General features: G+C 39.7%; 1 protein-coding gene and 1 long non-coding RNA gene across 2 annotated transcripts in view; both read right to left on the minus strand.

The window, feature by feature from the left end:
* LOC149849244 (uncharacterized) overlaps positions 1-26,925 on the minus strand; it is a 108,868-nt gene that overhangs the window by 40,670 nt on the left and 41,273 nt on the right. The window lies entirely within an intron of this gene.
* Positions 24,252-24,957, minus strand: LOC149849246 (uncharacterized). Its single transcript, XR_016433279.1, has 3 exons — positions 24,838-24,957; positions 24,427-24,751; positions 24,252-24,334 (listed from the first exon to the last, which is right to left on the minus strand). It is a non-coding gene; the product is annotated as an uncharacterized LOC149849246 (long non-coding RNA).

Here is a 26,925-nt window from a genome sequence, read left to right on the forward strand (position 1 = left end):
TACCTATATAGCTAATAATCCAGTTTTTCATGAGAGAACGAAACACATTGAAGTTGATTGTCACTATATATGTGACTTAGTGCAGGCGGGGCATATTTTAATTAGTCATGTGACTTCTGAAGACCAAGTTGCAGATGTCTTCACCAAGCCTCTCGCAAGTGTAGGGTTCTCAAGATGTTGCAGCAAGCTGAGCATGATATAGATATGCTCCAGCTTGAGGGGGGGTGTTAAAAGTGTTAAAAGTAATATTAATAAAGTTGGGGGGTGGTCATACGTAATTTAACATAATTACGTATGTCGTGTTGTAATCTTGTGCAACCTAATCACCTGTTTAAATAGGTGATTAGGGTTAATGAAGCATCGAACTCTCTCTCTCTCTCCTCCACTCTCTCGTCTCTCTATAACAGATCGTAAAGGAGGTTAGTCGCAACATGATTTTGTTGGTTTCCTTCAACATAATGGGATAAAGAGAAAAGTGTCTTGCCCATATACACCTCAACAAAATGGGGTAGCTGAGATGAAGCATTGACATATTGTTGAGAGTGCAATGAGCATGATGAGCATGATGCACGGAAGTAATCTTCCTATCACCCTATGGACAGAAGCTTTTCACTCCACAGTCCATGTGATAAATCGATTGCCTATGACCATCTTAGAAAACAAGTCACCACTTTTTCTCTGTTTGGCATGCATCCCGACTATCATAAATTACGCGTTTTTGGATTTGTTTGCTATGTTCATGTTGACAGCTCATTGAGACATAAGTTTCAGGACAAAGCCTTAAAGTGCAGGTTTGTGGGATTTGCTGAAGACTACAAGGGGTATAGGTGCTATGATCCATTGAGCAAACACGTTAAAATATCGAGAAATGTGGTTTTTGACGAGATGAATTTTGACAATCAACCTGATGTTCCAAGTGTTCATGTTGTTGATTCACGTCCCAGTGTTGAGGTGTACTATTCATGGTTAAATTCATAACTCTTCTCCAATGTAAGAGAAGATTGCCCTACAGATTGCAGTCAGAAGGAGATATGTGAAGAATCAACAACTACATCCCAACCACAAGAGGTTACCACACAAAACTTGGAGTCAGTAAGGTATAAATGTATTGTATACACCCGGCGAGAGAAAGAGTCATCCATCCCTTGCACAGACATTGGCTCTTCTACTCCCGCTCCACAAATGTTGGACATCAGAAGATCCACCCGGACCCGACATCCGCTTGACAGGTGGGTAAGCTATAAAAAATTTTCATTGGATTTTCGATTGTTCCTAACGTCCATAAACAAAGAGGACGAGCCTCTCACATTTTATCAAGCTGCAAGTTCTAGAAGATGGATTGAAGCAATGAATGAAGAAATGGAAGCCTTACATGAATGTGGTACATGGGAAGTTGTGCCTAGACCACAAAATAGAAATATGGTTTGGTCGAAGTGGGTGTACAAGATAAAATATAAGCCAGATGGAAGCATTGAAAGGTATAAAGCTAGACTTGTAGCCAAAGTATTCACACAAGAACAAGGACAGGATTTTAATTAAACTTTCAGCCTTGTCGTTAAGATGGGAACCATTCGCATTGTGTTGAGTCTAGTCATTAAACATGGATGGACATTGAGTCAGCTAAATGTTAAAAATGCCTTTTTACACGGGGACCTAAAAGAGGAAGTCTATATGAAACAACCCACTGGGTATGCAGAACAAGATGCTAATCAGTATGTATGCAAGTTGAACAAAGCACTCTATGGATTGAAACAAGCTTCTTGGTCCTGGTTTGAAAGTTTTTCGCTGGAAATACAGAAGCACGGTTTCTCTCGGTCTCTTCTAGATCATTAATTATTCATTCACAATGAACGAGATATCACCACTCTTTTATTGATATACGTAGATGATATCATTATCACAAGAAACTGCAGAAATCATATTGAGGAAGTGAAGAAGTTATTAAATAAGAGATTCAAAATGAAAGATCTGGGAGAGTTATGATATTTCCTTGGGGTTGAAGTTGATAAGACGTTTGATACACTTACTCTTACTCAACACAAATACACGATGGATATTCTTAGTAGGGCAGGCATGAAAGATTGTAAATCATTGGCAACTCCAAGTATCATTCATCAAAAATTGAGTTCTAAAGAAGGAGATTTATATGGAGATCCCACTAGGTATCGTAGCATAGTTGGCATGCTGCAATACCTGACTTTTACTAGACCCGACATAGTGTATTCAGTTAATCAGGTATCTCAGTTTATGCACGAACCTCATACATCGCACATGGAGGCAGTTAAACGAATACTTCGTTATCTGAAAGGTACAGTTGGTGATGAGCTGGTGTACAAGAGAAGTGAACCAAATCAAGGCGGCCATGAAATCATTATCTATGCTGATGCTGATTGGGCTGGTGACCCAGATGAACGAAGATCAGTTTCTGGTTATTGTGGTTTCATTGGAACAAACATGATCTCTTGGAGTAGTAGAAAGCAAAAGGTTGTTGCCAGGTCGAGTACAGAGGCTGAATACAGGTCGATGGCTGCTGCCACTGCTGAGGCTACATGGATAAGACATCTCGTGACAGAGATGGGAGAATCAATTGCTCGATCACTTCTATTGTGTGATAATCAAAGTGCCATCAGTATATCCTTTAATCCCATCTATCATAGTCGAGCAAAGCATATTGAGATAGATCAACACTTCGTCAGAAAAAAGGTTGAAGAAAAGGAGATTTAGCCTATATTTGTACGAACTGAAGAGCAAGTTGTGGATATTTTCACCAAAGGACTGACAAAGGACAAATTTTGGTTTCTGAAAGGCAAGTTGCTCATAGTCCAGGACCATGCACAACTTGAGGGAGGATGAAAAGAAGTCGTTATTAGATCCAGACCCGACTTTGGTATTGGATCGGATCCAGATCCAAACATTGAAGTATTGTAATTATGCTTGTTGTAAAAGGGTATTTTTGTACCCTAAAATTATGTAATTGTTATATACTCAAAACATAATATAAGGAGGGTGCGCTGAGCTATTCTTAACGTGTTTTCTCTGCAACCCCTTCTCCCAACTTTCGTTTCCTCTTCCTGCACAGGTGAACGTGAAGATATTCACAGTTTAACATGATGATCATATCATCAACATAAAGAAGCAGGATGATTATCTCTACATCAGATTTCTTAACAAACATAGCAATGTCAATATAGCAAGATTTAAATCCAAGAGTGAGCATAACAAAACTAAATCTATTATATCAGGCTTTAGGTGCATGATCAAAACCAAAAGGCCTTTCTTAATGAAGTACCTTTCCAGAAGAAACCTCATATCCAGGAAGTGAATCCATATAAACTTCTTTTAAATTCTCATTTAAGGCATTGTTTACATCCATTTGGTAAATAGCCCAACCCTTGTGAGAAGCTACAACTATAAAAGTCCTAACATAAGTCATCCTACCTATGAATGCAAAAGTTTCATCATATTCTATACCATATTCTTTAGAATAACCTTTTGTAACTAATCTAGCCTTATACCTCTCTAAAATCCCATCACTTTTGGTTTTAACTTCATAAACCCATCTACAACCTATAGTTTTCTTTCCTTTAGGCAAATTCGTTATTTCCCAAGTCCTGGATTTTTCAAGAGCCCCTAATTCGTCATTCATGGCTCCTATCCATTCTGGGTAATTTTTAGCTTGGTTATAGGTTGTTGGTTTAAAGTAGGACAAGATTTTAGGTAGGCACGGGCTCTATATTGGGGAGAAAAAGATTCATATGTCAGGAGGTTTGGAGATCCTATCAAATCTTCTATGTAATAACCTTATTTTTACTTTAGTTAATTGAGATTTTCTTTTATATAATGCGTAAATGGGCCTGGGATCCACATTCCGGATCCAAGACCCAAATAGGATCCTTATGGATATAGGTAAAATACCATATATATATATATATATATTATACAAGTGTTTTCATGGGATCCACGATTGAATCCATTCGGATCCAATCCGTGGATCCATACCGAGTGGGAGGTGCGGGTCCAGAACCGCGACCAGAATTGGATCCCGAGTCGCAGACCCGGACCCAGCCCACGCGCTAAAAGAGATAAAGAGGGGTGGGGTTAGTAAGGCAACCCGATAAGGGTTGCCCGATATATCAGATGCAGACGTTAGGGTTCAGAGAGAACCCTAACTTTGATCGCAAGGAAAATGGGGGGGAGGATGGGGTGCATCCACCGGCGAGAAGGTAATGGCCTCCACCATTTTCGGGAGGCCATCCTCCTTCAAAATAAAAGGTTGGTACCTTCCCCCTCATCTTCGCTCTCTCTTCCCCTTATCTCTCATTTTTTCCCTTTTTTCTCTCTGTTTTTCCCAAATCTTCCCCTCATCTCTCTCTCTCGTTTTCGTGCGCATCGTCAGAGCCACCGTTGTCGGCGACTTCCCACCCGTGGCAGGCATATACTCCACTCTTGTCAAGCGAAGTCCCTTCTTCCTCATCTTTCTCGTAGTCCCCCCTCGACCCGAGTTTGACAATGGAGAGATCGACCTCAGCCGACCCCTCTCTCGTAACGGTTGTCTCCGATCACCGGAAAAACCATCGAAAAAGGTACGGTACTTCTCTTGAAATTGTGTGAGGAATCGAATATGGATTCGATTCTGTGTATGGATTTGTGATGAGAATCAAAGGAACGCCCTTAGAGGGTTGTTCTTCTTCAAGAATCGGGGGGAAACGAACCATGGATTGGTTCGCTCCCACAACTTGATTGATTACCAGTGCATCTGCGTTTCTTGTTCCCTTAAAAAAAAATTGAATGTTGTATCTACAGGAACTGATTCCTTTCTTGTTGAATCTTAGTCTTTTTGGTGGGATTAACTTCATAGTTGCAATTTGAGTATCATGTCTTGGGTTGGATTCACGTTCTTGGTTGGATTCACGTTCTTGGACTGGATTTATGTCAGGGCATAAAATCCATAGTCGTGGGGGTTCAAGCTGATTGTGGTTTCACCAAGGAATGGGTGTACGTGAACCTATGTCGGATTGCCATTACACAGTTCAACGTGTGTTTTGTTTAAGACTTAACTGTGTATATTGGCCTGCGTAGTTTGCCTTGTTTTCTTGTACCGAAATCACACTGGACTGATAGTATAGTCTCTGTCCTTTCAGAATGAAGTTTTCACTGGAGTTGAGCTTGAAGTCATGTTATCCTTTCACACTCTTGCTTCCTTTATTCTTTTTACCTGTGCTTGAATATTACTGAATTAATATCTTCATGGCATAGTTAAATCAGAAAGAAATCTGTAATATGTTTCATGTGAAGAATGACTTGCTTTTGCTGGCCTGTAGAACAGATGAACAAAGAAAAAGGGAATCAACCTTTCTGTCCAGAATTAAGAAAAGAGAAATTTGAATAGTTTCCAACTAAAATTTTGACTGGGAAAATACTTGTTAGGTAACCACTTTCCGTGGGCTGGTTCAGTGCTGAACAGAAAATACAACTCCTGTTATAAAACTGCATAGGTGTGTGGGTTGTTCTGACACTGAAATCATGAGAGAAACAGCTTGAATGTGTATTGATACACGTGCAATAAGCTAACCATGTTTGTCATGGTTAGTGTTGTCCATAATACTAATTCCATTCATGTGAAATAGATGGAAATATTACTTATGCCTGAGATTTTTTCGTTTTGTTCCCCTACAGCATACGTATATAGTTGGGTTGGTTGACAGGCTCAGTCGGTTGGACTGAGTTGGATATTTCAGCTGGGAGGATGTTAGGTCCGAGGTTGATAAGCCCGACCAACTTCCCTAGCATATACAGAAACTTACACTTCTGCCCGGTGAATATGTAAAATGTTATATTAGCATTTCATTGTACTGATTGTGCAATCATAAATGTGATCATGGATCGGTTATTGATATTTTTGTGAGCATGTATGCTTGATGAGAATGGGTAATGTATGTGCACACTCACACACTCAAAGGAGATATGCATTGGTGAATACACAGTATGTGGTGTAGGTAACACACATAGTGAGGATGCATATGATTGAGAAATGACATTCTTATGATTGAGTTTATGTTTGCATGAGTGCACATGTATTTGGCACTTTGGCCTAATGTTACGAATGAAACACTACTTTAGGTTTGGTTTCATTTCATATATGTTTTGACTGCATCACTTAAACCACACGAGTTGGTATGGCACACTACTACATTGTTCTACTTGTCCTCACGGGCTGGAGTCCCGTAAGGGTCCCCGCAAGGGAGGATGCGGGTTTTCACTTTACTTTTACATATGGTGTTGCAAACTTAAAGAATTGACTTTAATAAAAATATAATAAATAAGAACAATGTAATATATATTCTGGGATCTTCCATCTGGAGAATGGGGATCTTACAGTTCCGGTATTAGGAAGACTGTGAGGATACAAAAACTCTGTGTGCTTAATTTGTCCCCTAAACCCGATATTGAGGTTCCTTCTCCTGGTCACGATTTTAGGGAGAGTCTGCCACTTTACCTGGAGGTAGTGTGTTTGTCACATTTGTGATTGTTTTGGTACCAAGGAAGTGGCACATGTGGGTGTGGGGTGTCTCTTGTGTCCCCAACATTAGATGTGGAGGTCTAATGTTCCGAAGGTGATTCGGTCGAGGGCTAAGTTGGAACCCAGTAATAAAATACAAATTGTGTGTTAAGCTGTCCTGGGAACCTAACTTAACCTCGGGGATTGTACATGTTTGGTGTATCTGCGGGCAATGGTAATTAAAAAGGAGAACTTAAAGTTTATGCATTTAATAGGGCATGCATATGGAAAGAAAAAAGAGAACTTAAAGGTAAGATAATAAAAGGATTCATGCATTGAAAAGAAATCATGCATTTTCCTATTATGCACCAGATCATGCATATTTGAATTATTCTCTAAATCATGATATGATGGTGAGTGTATGTTATTTACTTCCTAAATGCATGTTGAAAGACTTGGTTACTTAGTTCTTGCTATATGCTAATGTTTTATTGTTCCTTCCTGCTGAGTATACGAAACATGTTGCATGTATGGTTACTTAAATTTTGCAAATTGTTATATTTTGCACTCACTCAAATTAGCACATGAAATCTTATCCATGTTCTTTGTCTCACCTGGTTTCTTTAGAAGTAGATATGCTCAAAATTTCGGTTCTAACACCCTACTTTGTTGGTTTTTCACAGGAACTGGTGATTAGTGAGGTTTGACTAACTACTAGGAGGGGACGAGAGTCACACTTGGTTCTTAACAGCTTCACCAGTGGATAGAAGGGCTCTTTCTTTTGTCTTTTAGTTCTACTGTTTCTTTCAGTTTTCTTGCTTAGTCACTGTTGCTTTATTTTCAGTTGAGTAAAAAGTGTTTCTGAAATTTAATTTTATTTATAAATAAAGAGGTTTGGTTGGATTATTGTAGATGATAATTGTAAGTCCTTTTGTAGTATTTAGCTATCCAGTTGGAATTGAAACTGTGAGGACCCCGGATCTCTGGGAAGTTTTTTGCACACCAAAAAAAAATGTGTATTTTTCAAAGGGTATGAGTTGGGGTCGTTAGATTCTAACTTTCCCTAAATCAATGTTATCTTTCTAAGTTGTAGTAGTTTTCTAAGGCACTAGGTTGTCTATCATTTTCACGTATACTACATTGAATTTTTATAGGTTCAGTTTGACCAAAATTTTCACTATCTTGGATATTGGGTTGAGGTTCTTCATTACTACTATTATCAATCAAACAATTATTATTGCTCTTAGGCAATAACTCCAGCAAGAAAGAATATTCATCACTTGTCTTAGGCACATTTTGATCAAAAAAACTTTCTTTTTCTATGAAATAAATATTTCTAGAAACATAGAGTTTGTCTCTTTCAAAATCATAACACCTAAAACTCTTTTTATAACGCCCCGAAATTTTAACCCAAATAAGCATTCTGCAATATTACAGTGGAGAGCAAACCAAATCATTTATTTCATTTCATTATCAAATGAATAATAACATCAGAGTTTAATGACATGTTCTAATAATTAAAAGGAAACCAAAATATCCCGAAAACAGTAAATCAAAAATCTCGATCCAAGCCTCATCCCACAGCCGCTCATAAACTCTATTTTTCACCTGAAAAATGATAAATTTATAAGAATTAGACTACAACTGTTTAAGTAGGAATTACTATATTTTTTCTTACAGGTACATCATGTGTCAAGTATGTGAGGTGGGTGTCGTGTGTGATTTCCAACATATACAAAGGAAAAGTAAAGATCTATGCCACGACAGTTAACAATTTATAAGAAACTAACCAACAAGTAATATCGTTAGCAGAATTTAAATATCACATAGGCATAAATTTCATTGCATGCTGAAATTAAATATTCACATGTCACAAGTAACTATATATGTATAAAATTGTAAATCTATCACTACCTACTCAAATGTGATACCTAAGATGATATAATTCAAATTTTTATCTTTAATTATCCAGCGAGTACATTCGGGCTGAATCACCCATAACGAAAGAGAACATTCGGGGGTTTATTATTCATGGATGTTTTATTAACCCGAACGTTCTAACCGAAACTGTAAATCCTAAGGGAGCGGCTAGTGACCGAGAGAACCTCCCAAAGGCCCAAACCAAAACAAGATGCATCCCTAACTTCTGCAGAAGAACAAAGAGCTACCACCTAGGACACATTGGTAGACTGGGTCCCCCAACTCCGAGGACTGGACCAACGAGTCATTTTCGCTCGAAACAGTTAAACACATGTCCTCGGAGTTTTGTACCACCTACCCTCTCCAAGGTAAGCTCGAATCTGAGTGGGTTGGTCTTTTCATTTAATTAAATTTCCCAAAGTAAAGGGGTGTGTTTCCCCAAAATTTACTACCATAGTAGTAGATCCCCACCCTTTGTGATTTTACAAGGGTATACAAGTCAATTTTTGTCTATTTGATTGCACAGACCCACTCAGAGTGCACTGATACCTTTAAACCAGTCAAGCACACAAGACCCGGTACCTTTAAACCAGTCAAGCCAACAAAATTTAACATTTAATTTACTTACCAGTGTAATTCAATCAGCCCCAATACCCAAAATCAGGTACTCAACCCATAACGCCCATTAGGCAAGGTTTCCCAAACAACCCACTCGCAGGAGGGAATAAAAATGACTAATTTAATCATTTACCCATTTAGGTTACCACTGTATATAGTTTTTTTTCAGTTGAACTCTAACATCACTGGTGTAACGCCCCAAAAATCCAGGACTTATAACTTTTAGAATAGTTTAGAAAGCTTGGAAATCATACAATTATCAGAGTTTAAATAGTACTTCAGCGGAAAATGATATTTTTAAAACAACAAGTCGATGGACCTTGAGCGCATTACAGGTAAACTTTCCTTTGCCGAATTTCGCACAACTATTGAAATCAAATGGTTTTAAAATGCAATTTCAATGATTGAGAATTTGTTTGTTGAAACCAAGAAGAAGTTTACTAAAACAGTTTTAGTAACTCAAAGTTTAATAAAAAGAGAAATTTTGAAATATACTTTATACCAAATTTACCAACATGTCCTCAAGAGCGAAATGTCAGGGAAAGAGCTCAAACTTGATCTCATCACGCCATCATGCAATCGCAGATTGTATTACCTATCCATCACCTGCCTATAAAATGAGTCAGTTTCACTAAAAACTGGTAGGTGCACGGACAGGACAATATAGAACATAATTGAGCAGAATAATTTAATACGTCAAGTAGACAGGCAATTAAATAGCAATTTGCTTTCAGCAGTGTCATGGAGCAAACTATCATGAGCACAATGCTAGAATTTTTACAAGCATTTTGCTAGCACAAGTAGGCTAACTATTACAAACAAAGAACTGCATAAGAAATTTAACTAGCAAAATACAATGCTACATCAACCACACACACAATTCCATAAGTATTGAAATTGTTACACACTATAACTTTCATATGGGCATAACTCAACAAATTGTGTGATCAGATTTAAATTATGTTTCTATATTAACTGGCCAAGTGGGTACGCACAAGGCACGACTCTAGAAACAGCCTAAACTGATCCGGGGGTTTATTATGCTGTGTATTTTATGATAACCCGGATAGCTGACTGAGTCCGCACCTAAGGGGACGGTCGGTGACCAAGAGAGAAATCCCCAAAGCAGCATAAACAATGGATGCATCCTGAACATGGAGGGCTACCACCTAGGATAATTATGGTAGTCCTCTTCCCCTAACTCCGATGATTGGGGAAGCCGAGTCTTTTGCTCGTAACTGTCATCAATGGCTTGTTCATCAAAGTTTTTGTACCTTCCCGTCCTCACTCCTGACAGGAGTCAGCGGTTTGAATGAGTACATCAGGGGTAGTTAACTGAAGACCCATTCTACATACTCTGGTCTTTCGACCCAACTCGAGTATCTTGTAGGTGAAGGCGGAATCATCACCTATTTAGGTGATCACAACATTTTGTTATTTGCACTCATCGAGGTTGCCATAACCTACTCATCCAATCATCGCAACGTAAGAAGACGTACTTGTCAAAAAGTACGGTCATACTTGTCAAAAGTATGACTACGATGAAAGGGATATGGTTTCACCAAAGAAACCCCAACAGATATTATCTGCATAAAAAGTAACACAACACAATTTGGCAAGATAAGTCTTGAATTCATTTCAACAATATTTTGCATATTTCATGATACAAGGTCGTCTCGGATCTCTCGTCCGATCAACAAAGTACTTAACATGTCGTGCATGCCTAAAAGTACGCTACACTGAAAAAGGGAGGTGCGTAGGCTTCTCAAAAGGAATACCCAACACACAACTTCATAACGATCCAAAGAATATAGGAGTGCTCATTTGGCACGATTCATCCTTAAAAGCCACAATGCCACATTGAGTCATTCACACAAGGCACATCACTATCAATCTTGCATCCAAAATTTATCTTAATATCGACATGATTTGCACAGCACGCGACACTAGGTTTAATAAATGAAGAATGGGTCCTTCAACAGAACCTCACTCGATCATAGGCTCCTGCCCCCAATCGTGGTTATTCACATTGAGCCGCAACTTGAATTGAGGTTATAAAACATTTCGCCCAAGTGTGTGGACTTGGGAGGGCTCAAATGTAACTTCGCAATCCTGCGAGGCTTAAAACTTAACTTTGCAAAAGCTGTGCAATTTGAAGAGCACTGGGTTCGCAGAAGGAAACTCGCTTTTAAAGAACTGCAATGCACAAGCACAACTTCTAGTATTTTGAAAACAAGTGAAATCAGGATAGGCACAAGACTACATTTATGTAAGTACATATTTACCATAAGTGTGAACATATGCAGGTTATAACATGACGACAAACAACTCTCAACTTGCGATGCCGCACCTCGAGCGAAAAGCACATAAGTAACACACGAGGTACCAAAACCATACATTGGCCACTTAGATAGACAAACACATAAGGTCATAAGTAATACATGAGACACGAAGTCGTACCACACTCAAAAGACACGTGCAGGCAAAAATGTATGCAAGCAAACAAGGGCATATGTATTTCAGGAAGTATGAAACCCCACCTTAAACTCATAAACAACTACGCAAAATAATAATTGAAGAATAAAATTGTCCCTCGACCCATGAGCATGCAAACAAGAAAATACGCAATGCAGAAGCAATATAACTCTAAGCATGTCTAGCATGGGCAACTTAATTATTTCAACTTAATTAGGTTCATCCATTGCCCTTTTGTGCGACTTTACCCTACAACGGAATGTTGTGTAGTTGTGTACGCCTACGTGTGAGGATAATACGAGGGTCAGGTCGCGGAGCACGAACGGGACCTGTTGCGTAAATCTGCAAGAGTGTGAGAGTTATTATGACGTAGTTGTCAAAAAGAACAGAAGGCCAGTGGTAAGACCTGCCCTATCGACGGAATCAAATGAGTGGCAGAGGTATCGGCCCCTGTCTGACCAAACAACGAATGACAGGGGCCTCGGCCCCTGTCTGACAGGACAGCGGATGGCAGGGGCCTCAACCCCCGCCTGACAAAGCAGTCGATGGCAGGGGCCGAGGCCCTTGTCGGCCAAAACAACGAACGACAGGGTGTTAAAATATACCATGTGTATGGATCTGGATCTAGATCCTTTCTGAGATTTTGATTTCATATGTGTGGTTCAGCCTGCACAGGAAAGTAGAGAGAGAGAGAGGAAGATGCACAATCGACTGGGGCGGCACACATTTGCTCGACCTCCAAACCCTAACATTTATAAAACAAAACAAGTATACAACAAGCCTTGTAATATCAGAGATATTACAAGGATGCCATTAATGAAGATGAATATAGCATGTGTTTCATTTAATATGTCATGCGTATGGATCTGGATCCAAATCCATACGCATGGTATATTTTAACACCCTCCCTCAAGTTGTACGTGATTTTGGAGCATGTACAACTTGCTCTTCAATAACCAAAATTGACGTCCTGTTAACCCCTTGGTAAACAGGTCTGCCACTTGATCTTCTGTTCGAACATGACGTAGTTCTATCTCCTTCATCTCGACTTTCTGCCGTATGAAATATTGATCAATCTCAATGTGCTTAGTTCTGCTATGCTGGATAGGATTACATGCAATGTTTATTGCGCTTTGATTGTCACATAAAAGAAATTATCGAATAATTGTCTCCCCAAGATCACTCAATAAGTGTCTAATCCATGTGGCTTCTGTCGTGCCTGCAGCCATCGATCTGTATTCAGCCTCTGTACTCGATCGTGCCACTGCCTTTTGTTTTCTGCTGCTCTAAGACACTAAATTGTGTCCAATATATACACAATATCCAGAGACAGATCGTCTCTCATCTGGATCCCCTGCCCAATCTGCGTCTGTATAAGTGATGAGTTCATGTCCTCTATGCAGATTATCGTTCTTGCGATAAACAAGTCAGTCTCCTATAGTTCCTTTTAAATAGCGTAGAATGCGCTTCACAACTTCCATATGACCCTTTGTTGGAGCATGCATAAACTGGGATACCTGATTGACAGCATAAACTATATCAGGTCTGGTAAAGGTCAAGTACTGTAACATCCCCACGAGACTTCTATACGTTGTAAGGTTGACACAAAGATGACCATCTTCAGAGCTCAGCCTTTGATGTAATACACTAGGAGTACTGACTGGTTTGCAATTCGTCATCCCGGCTCTGTATTTTTGTCCCGTCTAGTGTATATCTGCCCAGAGAAGCGTTCTACTGGGGTTGGTTCAACTGAAGACTCAACTGGAGATAATTCAACATGCATCTGTGAGTCATTCAACTCCCTACTCAAGCCAAAGGAAGGACAATTTGTCTAAGATGTTTCTCCTGTATTAGCAAAAAGATCTGTGCTCATCCATGGATCATATACTTCTAATTCTCGAGATGGCAATGTTGCAGAGTCATTGACCTGAAAATTTTGTTCGACAAAAACAACATTTCTGGAGATCCTAATACGTTTTATAGTAGGATCATAACATCGATAACTTTTGTATTCATCTGCGTACCCAACAAATCTGCACTTGACAGCCTTGTCCTGAAACTTATTTTGCAGAGATGAATCAACATGTACATAACATACACAACCAAAAAAACGCAGCTCATCGTAAGAGGGATGTTGCCCGAATAAAGTATAATGGGGAGATTTCCGATCCAAAAGTGCCATAGAAAGACGATTTATGATATGAACAGATGTGTGAAAAACTTTTGTCCAGAGACTAACGGGCACATTGCTATCATGTAACATGCTCATCGCGCTCTCTACAATATGCCTGTGTTTCCTCTCCGCAACCCCATTTTGTTGAGGAGTATGAGGGCAAGAAACTTGTCGACTTATTCCTTTATCCAGAAGAAAGGCAATAAACTCGTTCGATGAATACTCTCCTCCACCATCACATTGTAAATGCACAATATCACAAGCAAACTTTGTTTTGACCATCGAATGGAATTCCCGAAATATTTGAAAAACTTCATGCTTGTGTTTTAAGAAATATATCCAAGTATAACGGGAATAAGAATCAATAAAGATAACATAGTAACGGCTGCCAGAAAGAGAAGGAATAGGTGCGGGTCCCCAAACATCAGAACAAATAATCTCAAATGGCTTTGAAGCTCTTTTATGTATAATATGAAAAGGAAGAACATGACTTTTGCAGAGTTCGCATAAAGAACATTTATTATTATTATCAGAAAATGAACATAAACTAGACTCTGGAAGGAGACCATCAGATACAAGGTTTTCAACGAAACCCCGACTACAATGTCCCAAACGACTATGCCAAGTATCTGACTTATTACAATGAGATGAATTAAAAACTTCCAATGAAGGGAAAAACAAAGACTCTGAAGGTGAAGATACTGAAGAATGCTTGGACGACTTCAACTGGAGAACTGGGACTGAAGACGAAGACACTGAAGGAATCTCCTTGAAGACGTACATGTTTCCTTGTCGCTCCCCCTTAGCGAACGTCTCCTTCGTTCGTAGATCCTTAACATAAACAGAAGAGGGAGTAAATTCGACGGAAGAATTCATATCGTCAACAAGTTTAGCTACAGAAACAATGTTCTTTTTAATATTAGGAGCAAGAAGGACATTGGACAAGTGAAGTGAGGACTTTGACATAGGGATATGTGCACTGCCAGTATGACTAATGGAGTAATAAGTTTCATCTCCCGTAACTATACTACATTTTTCAAAATAAGGCAATAAGTTAGATAACTTACCCGCATTACCCGTAACATGTGTGGCGGCACCTGAATCAACATACCATTTGCCTTGTTCATTTTGCTTGATCGTCATCTGTGATAATGCTGATAACAAAAGTTGTTGCACATCTGTGGATGGCCCTTTTGTGTCCACAGTAGTAGCTGATTTATTCTCAATTTTGTTTATTTTCCCTCTATTCTGTAGATTGAACCAACAATCAGCTTTCACATGTCCTCTTTTGTTACATAAGAAACAAGCGGGCACTCTCCTCTGATTCCCTGTATTAAAAACCCCTGAAATATTAGGTGTAGGCAAGATACCACGTCCTCCCTGCCCAAAACGTCTGCGGCCTCTGCCTCCTTGATGCCCTCCATTCCCTCGTCCAAAACCTACAGAAGTGTCCATGGCCAAAACTGAATGAGGACGAGCTGATTCATTTCCTTCTGCCCTTTGTTTCATAATCATCTCATGCTGGAGAAGTTTCGCTTGAAGGTCGTCAAAAGTGGGCAACTGCGGAAGGCATGATAAAGCCGTGGTAAGCATGTCAAAATCAGGACCCAATCCATTGAGAAGTTGTTGAACTTTATCTTTATCTGCAATAGCACTTCCAATAACCGCCAATTGATCAGTAATACTCTTCAAGCGGCCTATGTATTCCATGACTGTCATGGATCCTTTCTTCAAACTTTGAAATTCATTTTTTAAGTACATAACTCGGGCTTCTGATATCTGAGAATATGTCTGAGACAGCTTACTCCACAGATTCGCCACAGTGCAATCATCTGAAAGAGTAACCAACACTTCTTGAGAGAGTGTTGACGTAATATAAGCAACCAAAGACTGATCCCGCTTCCTCCAAGCTGTATACTCTGGATTCTTAATAGAAATGGTAATTGTGTCCCCCTTCTCATCCTTGGTTTCCTGCAAAATAAGGCGTGGTGGTATAGGAACTAAACCATCCAGATGTTCATCGAGATCCTGACTCCGTATAAAAGGAAGGATTTGCCTCTTCCAAGTCAAAAAATTAGAATGAGTAAGTTTTTCTGTAACGAGCTGACTCAAGAAATTTGCAGAGGGACCGGATGACGATGAGTAATCCATATCAATGGGACAATGAATAAGCAAACAAAACGAATGAAAAGAAACAAACAGGTTTGACATCACTTAATCAATAAGTAATTTTTCTTTTTTTTTTTTGCAGTTCAGAATCGAGATTGTAAACAGTTACAATCTGCCTGTAGGCGATGCACAGGGGACACTAAAATAACAATAAAGGAAAATTTTTCTAGAATCAAGGAATGAATGAAAATGACAGACGTTAAAGGTTCTGGAAATCAAAGAATGAATAAAAAAAAAATATGACAGATCTGTTGGAATACACAGCAGATCTGAATGTGATTCAGATCTGCTATGAACCTGTTGGATACTTAGGAAACACAGGGTCGGTCAAACCTGTTGGATACTTAGGGAACCTTTGGTGAACAAATTAGGAGGAGAAGAGGATGACCAGAGGCAGATCGGAACTTGTTGACGAGAAGAAAAGCACGACTTTGAGGATAATATAAGAGGATGAGGACTGGAGGCAAGTCGACACTTGTTGACGAGGAGGAGACAAAGGTCTGGCACTTGTTGACGAGAAGAAGGAAACGAAGGTCTGGAGGCAAATCGACACTCGTTGACGAGGAGGAGACGACTTTTCACGCCCCTTCACGCCCAGAAATTTGGCAGCTCTGATACCATCTGAGATTTCGATTTCATATGTGTGGTTCAGTCTGCACAGGAAAGTAGAGAGAGAGAGAGATGCACAATCGGCTAGGGCGGCACACATTTGCTCGACCTCCAAACCCTAACATTTATAAAACAAAACAAGTATACAACAAGCCTTGTAATATCAGAAATATTATAAGGATGCCATTAATGAAGATGAATATAGCATGTGTTTCATTTAATATGCCATGCGTATGGATCTGGATCCAGATCCATACGCATGGTATATTTTAACACAAGGGTCTCGACCCCTGCCTGCCAAAACAACAAACGGTACGGGCCTAGGCCCCTGCCTAACGAAAGAAAATAAATGGCAGGGGCCTTGGCCCTTGCCTGACAAAACAGCCAATGGTAGGGGCTGAGGCCCCTGCCTCACGAAAACAACAAATGGCAGGAACTTGGGTCCCTGCCTGACAATACTAGACGACAAGGGCCTCGGCCCCTGCAAAATAATGAATGGCAGGGGCCTTAGTCCCTGCCAGACAAAACGGCAACTGGCAGGGGCCTCAGCCCTTGCCTGACGAAACGAAAAATGGCAGGGGCCCCTGCCTGACGGAACGGTGGCAAAACAAGGGGGAAGGTGTGGTAGGGGGTGTCGGTCCCCTGCCACCCTTCAGGTAGGCATAGCGGAAATAGGAGGGCACGACACAAGCGGTATGCCATCTGTCGATCTCTCGGCAAGCCCTCAAGGAGAGGGAAAAGAGGGAGGAGGGTGAGACAGGGGACGCCCGACCTCCCGTCGGTCGTCCGATAGCCCATAGGAGAGGAGGGGGTGCCGCAGGGGTGACTGGCCCCTTGCTGGCTCTCCGGCAACCTCAAGAGAGAGGGGGAGACGACAGGGCCCCGTAGGCCATCTGTCGGGCCTCCGATGGACACAGAGGGAGTGGGAGGGCGCGGCAGGGCCCGTGCGCCGCCTGTCGACCTCCCGGCAAACAGGAGAAGAGGGTGTGGAAGGAATGGAGCGTCGACGGAGATAGGGGGTTCTTGCGGTCGTCAAGGCGTCTGCCAAACACAGGGAGGAAGAAGACTGAGGAGATAGAGGGCGTACCTGGAAGGGGGGCGCCGTCATCGATGTCGGCTCCCTTGCGAGGTCGTCGGTGGCAGCGATTGGAAAAAGGAGGCAGCAGTGTCAGGGCTTGCTGGAAATCGCAAATGAGAGAGAGAGAGACGTCAGGAGGAGAGGAGGAGGAGGAGAGAAGGGACGTGTGCTTCCCCTCCCCTCCTGCCCTTCTCTTAAAGACTTCGGGGGAGGGCGATCTTCGGGGAAACCCTAAAAGGTTTTCCCTTATCCTGTCCAGGGGGGTGGAGCGGCACGAGTGGGGGGGGGGTGCGGCGTACAGGGGAGAGGGTTTGTTTTTAAACAAATCCTCCCCTGCGTCGGGTTTTAAAACCCTAACAAGGGCGGGCCTGGATCGGGTCCCGACCCGACCCGGGTCCGATAAATTTTTTTTTTTTTAAACATGGGTTTTACAACTGGTGTATGATTATTGTCCTACTACAAAGGAAGGTACATATCTAATTGTCACTATGTGCACAGTAATGTGGGCGGAGTGTATTTGAAACCGATGTAACAACTTTAAGCATATACATACTTCTATGTATGCTCAGCAATGGTTTATATGGTCAGCTGCCACTACATATGTGTAAATATGCCATAAAACAGGAATTTGGAAAAGCACAACAATGTATATGCATCAATTACAGAGTAGGCTTCTTCAAGGTAAAGTCATATTCAGCTAGTGCTACTCTTAATATGCTATAGCAGAACTACAACATCGACTATTCATACGATAACCAAATGAGTATGCACAGGACCTAATCATGCATCTAACATTGATTAAACAGATAACAAAAATTATCACTAAACTTATACAAAACTCAAGCATGGATCAGCCATACGTTGCCCATAAAACTCAAAAAGATTGCACGAGATTTAGGCATGCATTCATTAGGGATTAATCTGATAGTAAGGAACTGCAAGTCATTCATTCAGGTATAATCAGTGCATTGTTTCTTCGCTTAATATAAAAAAGTTAAAATAGTGAACACAATGCTAACTAATAGGCGATGTATATAGGCATGTATCCTAGTCCATATCTTTAGTACAGAAGAATCTAGCTTAACATTTACATACAGATTTTTCCATCACAGATCATGCAATTATAACAGCTTGGTACATAACACATGCGCAGAATCGAGATTCTGCGGTTGTGTTATGCCGGATAAAACAAATGGGTTGTAATACCCTAGTTCGTATGATTGCACAGGATATGCTGCAATTCAGTTGCACAGAAAAAGGAATAGACCATGCTGAGTGAAGTTAATGAAATTTCAAGTTTTAGCAGAGTCAATGCATCAACATACAAAATTCAACTGTAACCAGAGCTAAATTAATCATGTATTTCACAGAACAAATCTTAAATGCACAGACAACAATAACAGCCTGATCAGATGCGACGTGCATATAAAAACAAAACGAAGGAATCACCAATGCAGATCGGCTACCACTAGGCCTAAAAAAAACATATTCGGTCGAAGACCACAACTCAAGGAGACCGGGAAATCTCGGTTCCACGATTTCTAGGCATCTGCCCCTAACAGAAAACAGAATGCCCTCTTTCGGAAAAACCGAACTCGTCAATGGACAACTCTCTTCTTCTTTTTTTCCATGCACCATGGCAGTCCGAATCCCCCAAATCGATCGATTTGGGGTTTTAGGCAACCCACGAACCCCACCTTCTTAACACAATCTGAAAGCCCCAAATCGGGGATTTGGGGCTTTCGACATCCACCAAAAAAAACTCGTGGTCATTCTTGCTGTCGAAAATTCGAAGTTTGGGGATCTCCCGGCAGCTTGAAGCCCCCAACTCCCATTTCACTATGGATTTCCGAAAACCCCCAGCCCATGCTCGACCCATAGTACACCCTAAAGATCAAAAACAGTAAAACCTACCTCGTCCGGTGCTCTGCAGGTGGCTGTCACGAGGCGATGGCCACCGGTTCCGGTGGCCCTACCGCTTCCGATGATGGAAGGAAAGGTGGCTGTCGCAGTTGGGGTCACGCGAGAAGTCGAGAGGAAGAAGGGGAGACAGAGGGTCGAGGCGAGAACGAGAGAGATCAGAGATGAGAGGTAGAGGAGAGTGAGGGAGACGGACTCGAGGTCCCCCTTTGTAGGGGAAGGCCCGAGAAGAGAGGAGCTCTCCTCCGGCGGCTGCGCTCTGCCTCCCCACCCCCCACCCCCCCACACACACACACATTATGATTTATGTGTGTTAGGGTTCGTTCAGAACACTAACAACCTATTTTTATCGGGCAACCCGATACGGGTTGCCTTTAAGCTTTTTTTTCACTTCGTAGGGTGTGGGCTGGGACCAGGTTCGAGACCAAGATCCGGGTCCAACTGGGGTTTTGGACCCGCACCATCCACGCGATATGGATCCATGGGTTGGATCTGAATGGATCCAATCGTGGATCCCTTAATATACTTACGTCCATTTATATATATATATATATTCCACTTCTTATTTTCTTTTTCTTAGATATATATATATAAGATATTATACTTATATACATAGATATCTTGGATCCGGAATGTGGATCCCAGACCTATTTACGCATTATATCTATAAAAATTCCAATAATTTCCAAAAAAAAATGCGGTTATTACACTTTTAGTTTTCTCTATACCGAAAAAGTACACAAGGTATAGCTTTTGGAGAAAGCTTGTCATTTTTGTTGGTAAGAACAAACATTTGAACTCAAAAGGTCTTAATCTAGAATAACCGGTATAGATTTTAAAAAGCTTTTCATAGAGATAAATGTTTTGGAGTTTGATGGAAGAAAGTCTATTAATAAGATATACAACAGTCAATAAAGTTGTAGCCCAAAACTCTTTTGGAACATGTTTTGAAATTATGTCTCAATTATTTGCCTATGTTTCTTTTTGGCCAAAACATATTTTTAAGGTGTAGAAGAACAAGATCTTTGATGTAAAATCTCATTTGATTAAAGGTATTTTTTGAAATCATTTGACATAAATTTTTTCCCTGAATCGAAGCAGAAGATGGAAATATCAGTTTTAAATTGATTTTTGGCAAAGTTATGAAAAATTTTAAATAATTTAAAAACTTCATATGTGTGCCTAAGAAAATAAATACAAGTAAATCTAGTGTAATCATCTACAAATATCACATAGTAAGTGTAACCACTATTAGAAGAGATAGGAGCAGGCCCCATACATCAGCGTGCATTAATTCAAATGGTTTTAATGAGAAATAAATCCCATTGGGAAAAGGAAGTGCTTTAATTTTGCTGATAATGCAATTGGTACAATGAAATTCTTCATTATAAAAAATTTTCAAATGTGGTACATAAGGCAATTTGGATATGCTACGATGACCTAGCCTTTGATGCCACAAAAAAATATCCACATTTTGTATATTATAACAAAAAGTATCCTTTGAAAGAACAAGTTGATCCATATAGTAGAGATCTCCTCTATGGCCTTCCTCAATCCACTTCCCTGATTGTAGATCTTGCATCCAATATTGGTTTGATGAGAAGGAGGCACTACACCCATGATCAATAATTTGGAAAATGAAAAGAAGGTTTAAATTCAATTTAGGAACAATTCTAATTTTTGGAAAAAACAAGTTTGAAACATTTTGAAATTTTCCAATACCCTTTATATCAAGGAAGGACCCATCAACGGCAAAAACATGACTTTTTGTTGAATTAGTGCAAATGTAATGCCCCAAAATCCCGAACTTGTAAATTTTAAAAAAATATATAAAATTTTAACAATCCTGTTTTAGAGTTGAAAATGATAGTTTAGCAAAAGACAATGTTTGAAAAGGACAAGTCGGCGAACCTTGGGCAGATTACAGGCGAAATTTTCATCCAACAAATTGGGTCTCCAAATGTCTTGAATTTGGGTCCACATTTGCATATATTCATTCAAAACCATGAAGATTCAAAACAAGTTTAGATAGAAAAAGTTATTACAAAAGCCCATATACAAAATTACAAAAATGTGCTCAGGGGCGAATAATAGAGAAAGTAAATTCTTGATATCAGTGTGTCATCGCCTGCATCAGCCTAATCATCACTTATATCCCATAAAACGGGTCAGACTCATGAAAGCCTAGTAGGTGCATCGATATCAGACGTCAAAACAAGACTAACATATGCATTAACATATTTCATAACATTCAGTTTCAAGAGAAGCAAAGTGAACATCATAATCTTGTTTCGATAATTAACGACCTATGGGTATTTACAGGACAAAATATAGAAATTACTAAGACCATTCGAGGGTTTATTATTCCATGTAGTGTTGTGAAAAGCGTTGAGGCGTAGCGAGGCGCTCCACCAAAATCTGAGGCGAGGTGTAAGCCTCGAGGCGCAAAGCGTAAGCCTCAAAAAAAAAATTAACTTAAAAAAAAACTATAAAAATGATCTAAAATTATAAATAAATAAGAAATGCTTTATTGATGAAGCGCCAACCAACACGAAATAAAAAATCTCAAATAAATACGAAAAAAATATGAGATTAACATGTAAAAGTAACATTAATGCAACAACTTGATCTATATAAGTATCTAATTGCATAAATATGAGCATTCATTCAATAAAAAACTATTAACAACAAAATGCATATTAGCACTAACAACATCATGTCATAATTAAAAAATGCATGTTAACATTAACAACCAAATGTGAATGCATTTGTCCAGAATTCTTCAAAATGAGAGTCAGTGTTGTGAAAAGCGTTGAGGCGTAGCGAGGCGCTCCACCAAAATCTGAGGCGAGGCGTAAAGCGTAAGCCTCAAAGTTTTTTTTTTTAAAAAAATTAAAAAAAAAACTATAAAAAATATCTAAAATTATAAAAAAATAAAAAAATCTTTATTGATGAAGCAACAACCAATATGAAATAAAAAATCTCAAATAAATACTGAAAAAAATATGAGATTAACTTATAAAAGTAACATTAATGCAACAACTTGATCTATATAAGTATCTAAAAAATAAAGCATGGGCATTCATTAAGTTAAAAAATAGCATTAACAACAAAATGCATCTTAGCATTAACAATACAATGTCATAATTAGAAAATGCATGTTAGCATTAACAACCAAATGTTAATATAATTACGACACCATACAGATAGCAGGCACAAGAAGGAAGACTAACACAGATTAACCATGAGATGATGAGATAATAAAATTACTAAACTGCATAGTAAAAATATACAGAACACTTTTTTTTAAACAAAAGTTTAAAAGTGATATTTTGTATGGATTTTAACCATTAATTAATTTCAGCTTTCTGTTTGACAGCTCCAGTGGAAAGTTGTCTTGAAATGTGTTTTCAAAAACTTAGTTGTTTTTTGCTGCATTCTCAGAAATCAGGAGATCCTCAGAGATTACACTTTGAAAAGGACATTCACCATCTTAGAAAATTTGTGACTTCAGCACTTGTAGCTTGCTGATACAAACTAACGCATTTGATTTTGACCTGTCTGCATTTCTTGTTCACCCAACTGAACCAACAACCAGATACTCAAGCAACTCGGCCTACAGTCCAACCCAGCAGATGGGTTTCAAGCACCAAGAACTAATAGTTCATAACCAGAGGGTCTCGATGAGGTAGTAGCCAAGAATCCTCTTCCTCTCCGTCTGCACCACCGCACCCCTCGAGGAAGTAGCCAAGAATCCTCTCCACGCAATCGATGTCGTAGAGGGTCTCGATGAGGTAGGAGTAGCTCGGCAGCAGCAGATCGTCCAGCATCGCCTGGTCCAGCTGCCCGACGATCTTCCTCTCCAGCGTTGTCTGGCACAACTCCGACGCGCTCAGGATGTTCGCCGTCAAGAGCAGCCCAAACAGAAGCCTCGTCGTCGTGGTCGAGCTGCTGCTCTTCCTCACCAGCATATGGCTCACCACCATCTCCAGCAACTCCCTCTGATCGTCCTCCGTCGCGACGGAGGACGGAGTGCGAGGACGGCACCCTGTTCCGTCGTGACAGGCCTGGAATGAACTTCTTGGCGTAGCACACCAGTGACCCCTCGATGCTCTCGACACACAAGTCGCGAGCTTTCATGGCGGAGATGACCCTCTTGTAGAAGGGTAGCCCCAAAAAGGTGAGCTCATTGTACCACCAGTCGAACCTCACCGGATCCCAGTGCCGGAGGCCTGTCTCGATCTCGTTCCAGAGGATGCTGCCACCGGGGTTCGCCATCAGATCGCCGGCGACGGTGGTCCTGTTGTCGTGCACGAAAACTAGAGGGAGGGAGATAGGTGGGAAAAAAAATAAAAATGGGTTGGTTGGGCTTTGTTTAAGCCGTATTTTTTAGGTCGAATGAGGGTTTTGACCCTCATTTGACCAAATAAATGGAGCGTGTGCGCCTTAGTCCGAGGCGCACCTCGCCTCAAGGCGTGCGCCTCAAGGCCTATGAGGCGCACGCCTCAAGGCCTATGAGGCGCACGCCTCAAGGCCTATGAGGCGCACGCCTCAAGGGTATTGCTCCTTATGTCTGCGCCTCAAGGCACAAAGCCCCTCGCCTTGAGGCGAGGCGTGCTTTTTGCGCCTTGAGGCGCGTTTTTAATAACACTGATGAGAGTGTTAACATTCACAATTACAACTGAAAGTCCCAAAAAACATATAAATGGCTAATAGCTCTATGATATGAATTAGGGCCTAGGCTCTTGTTGTGTCTCGTCATCATCAATATTTAAGTCTTCAATATGTTCTTCTTCATCTTCATTCTCTGACTCTTCATCATCTACACTTTCTTCATCCACGTCCTCAATTACTTCTTTTGCTTTTCTTTTTCCTTCAATAAAAAATCATGTATTAAATATTTATGTTATGTAATTAAAAAAATACATTTATATTCATAGCTAGGTAAAAGGAATATAACTTTACCTCAATCACTTGAAGACATGTCTTGCCTAGAACCACTTTGTGAAACATGAGGTGAAGTGACTTTTTCAATAGGCACATGCTCAATGGCATTTATGTCGAAGTTTGGATCAAACCATGAATCCTCCAACCAATTGGGATCACTTGGCAACACTGGATCTTCCTTCTCCATAATCCACTCATCGTCTGAGTCTATATGATCTAAACATATAGGGTCTTTGGTAGCCCTCCTCTTCATATTTCTCTCTCTTGATTTCATATTGTACATTACAAAAACCAATGCATTCATCTTCTCTTGTTCAAGTCTATTCCTTCGTTTTGTATGCACCTATAATTTCAAATCATTGATAATCAAATATAAGATAATTAAACATATAAAAAAGTATTTCAAAAATAAAATACAAAGTCACAAACCAATGAGAAAGTACTCCAATTCCTCTCACAGCCCGATGCACTGCATGTCAAACTTAAAATTCGAATTGCAAAATTCATCAACTCAAGATTTTTGTGCCCAAATGAACTCCACCAATCAGCTGCATTCAAATAAAATAATAAAAAATTGATAAAAACATTAAGAATGTCATAATTAACAAAAACATAAAAAAATATTGACAAATAACAACATAATGGCAAACTTACTAGGACTTTTTTATTTTCTTGTTGTAACAGCTGCCTCTCTACCAAACAAGCCCTTTGCCTTTTTAAATGCATCGATTTGTGTTGTAATTTTCAACCGAATATTTGCATCAGAAACTAATTTTTCAACACAATCATAAAAGTCACTCATAACTTCTCCATCAGGGTTGAAGTTGTCAGCATAATGAAAATGTGGATTTAAATAATAGGCAGCTGCATGCAAAGGCTTATGAAGTTGCAAGTCCCATCGTCTATCAATGATATCCCAAATAGGTTTATATTTTCTTTGGACATTGTCAATGTTTGAAGCAATTTTCTTCTTCGCTCTATCCATTGCCTCATACAAAAATCTCATAGCAGGTTCGTCTGCATAAACGAGTCGCAACACTTTCACGAGAGGTATTGTAGCTTTAATTGCATATGATATGGCAGCCCAAAACTTATGATCATTAAGAACAATATAAGAAATGTTCTTAGCATCAGATTTCTTATAGTAATTAGATGTTCTAAAATTTGAAGATAAGAACATCGACTTTAACTCTTTCTTATAGCATCCAATACTATGGAGTGTAAGATATGTTGTGGCAAAACAAGTGACGGCTGGACGCAGAAGTTCTTTCTTCTTTGTGAATTTTCTCATTAAATTTAATACCCATGCATGACTATAAATGTATCTTGTAATTTTTTTTGCCTTTTCTACTGTATCTTTAAAAATTGATATTTTTCTAATATCTTCTAACATAAGATCCAAGCAGTGGGCTGCACATGGTGTCCAAAAACATGTTTTTTCTGCTGTTAACATATTTTCAGCTGCCACATAATTTGGTGCATTATCTGTAATGAATTGCACTACATTACTTTCACCAACTTCTTTAACAACTTACACAAATTTGCACCAGTTTTTTTCATGTCGCTGATGTCAACGGACTTCAAAAATACTGTCCCAGATGAGTTGTTCACAAGAAAATTAATTAAGTTTCTTCCTTTCCCATCTGTCCAACCATCTGCCATAATACTGCAACCAACCTTTGGCCACTCTTTTTTGAACTCTTTCAAAATTTCATGAGTACAATCTACCTCGTCCTTCAAAATCCACGTTCTGATCTCATGATAAGAAGGTGGTTTGAACCCTCGCCCATAATTTGCAATAGCTTCTACCATTGCACCAAAATATGGACTGTTGCAAAGATTAAATGATAAGGCACTTGCATAAAAAAATCTACCAATGGCACGACATACATTCTTTCTTTCATCCCTTTTGAAAGCAGTGTTTATTGTGGTTTGTCGTGCTTCTTTGTTCACAAAAAGGTCCATAGGACCAGCTGCACTTGTTTTTGCATCACTACCTGATCCACTAGCTTCTTTATTCACATTATCGCCGGTTGATGATCCAAAATAAACACTTCTCTCGATATCCAACTTGTTTTGTTCTAACTCTTCTTTCTTTAGCCTTTGATCTTTTAGATGATTCTGAAAAAATCTTTTCACGTCAGGTGGAACCGCTTCGCACATGCTTACACCATGCTTTGTGTCAGCTAAGTGATGTTTTAGCCTATAGATGCCTCCTGTAGTCTCTTTATGACAGTAATTGCAAATTACATGTCCTACGAGTTTGGGATCTTTAGTAGGATTTGGAACATTAACTCCATGATCTCATCCTACATCTTTTGCCATTGTTCAATTGCAAAAATACATAACACAAAATATATATTAACATCATGCATTCTGCTGACCACATTACATGAAAACAAATGCAAAATAGACAATCTTGGTGTATAAACTATATACGAATCCTAGAAAAAAACATAATTGACGAGAAAGAAATAATAAATATAATTGGGTCAGTTTTTTAATTGGGTCTCAAAG

The sequence above is a fragment of the Nuphar pumila genome, chromosome 1, assembly GCF_984573655.1.
Source record: "Nuphar pumila chromosome 1, dmNupPumi1.hap1.1, whole genome shotgun sequence".
NCBI lineage: Eukaryota > Viridiplantae > Streptophyta > Magnoliopsida > Nymphaeales > Nymphaeaceae > Nuphar > Nuphar pumila.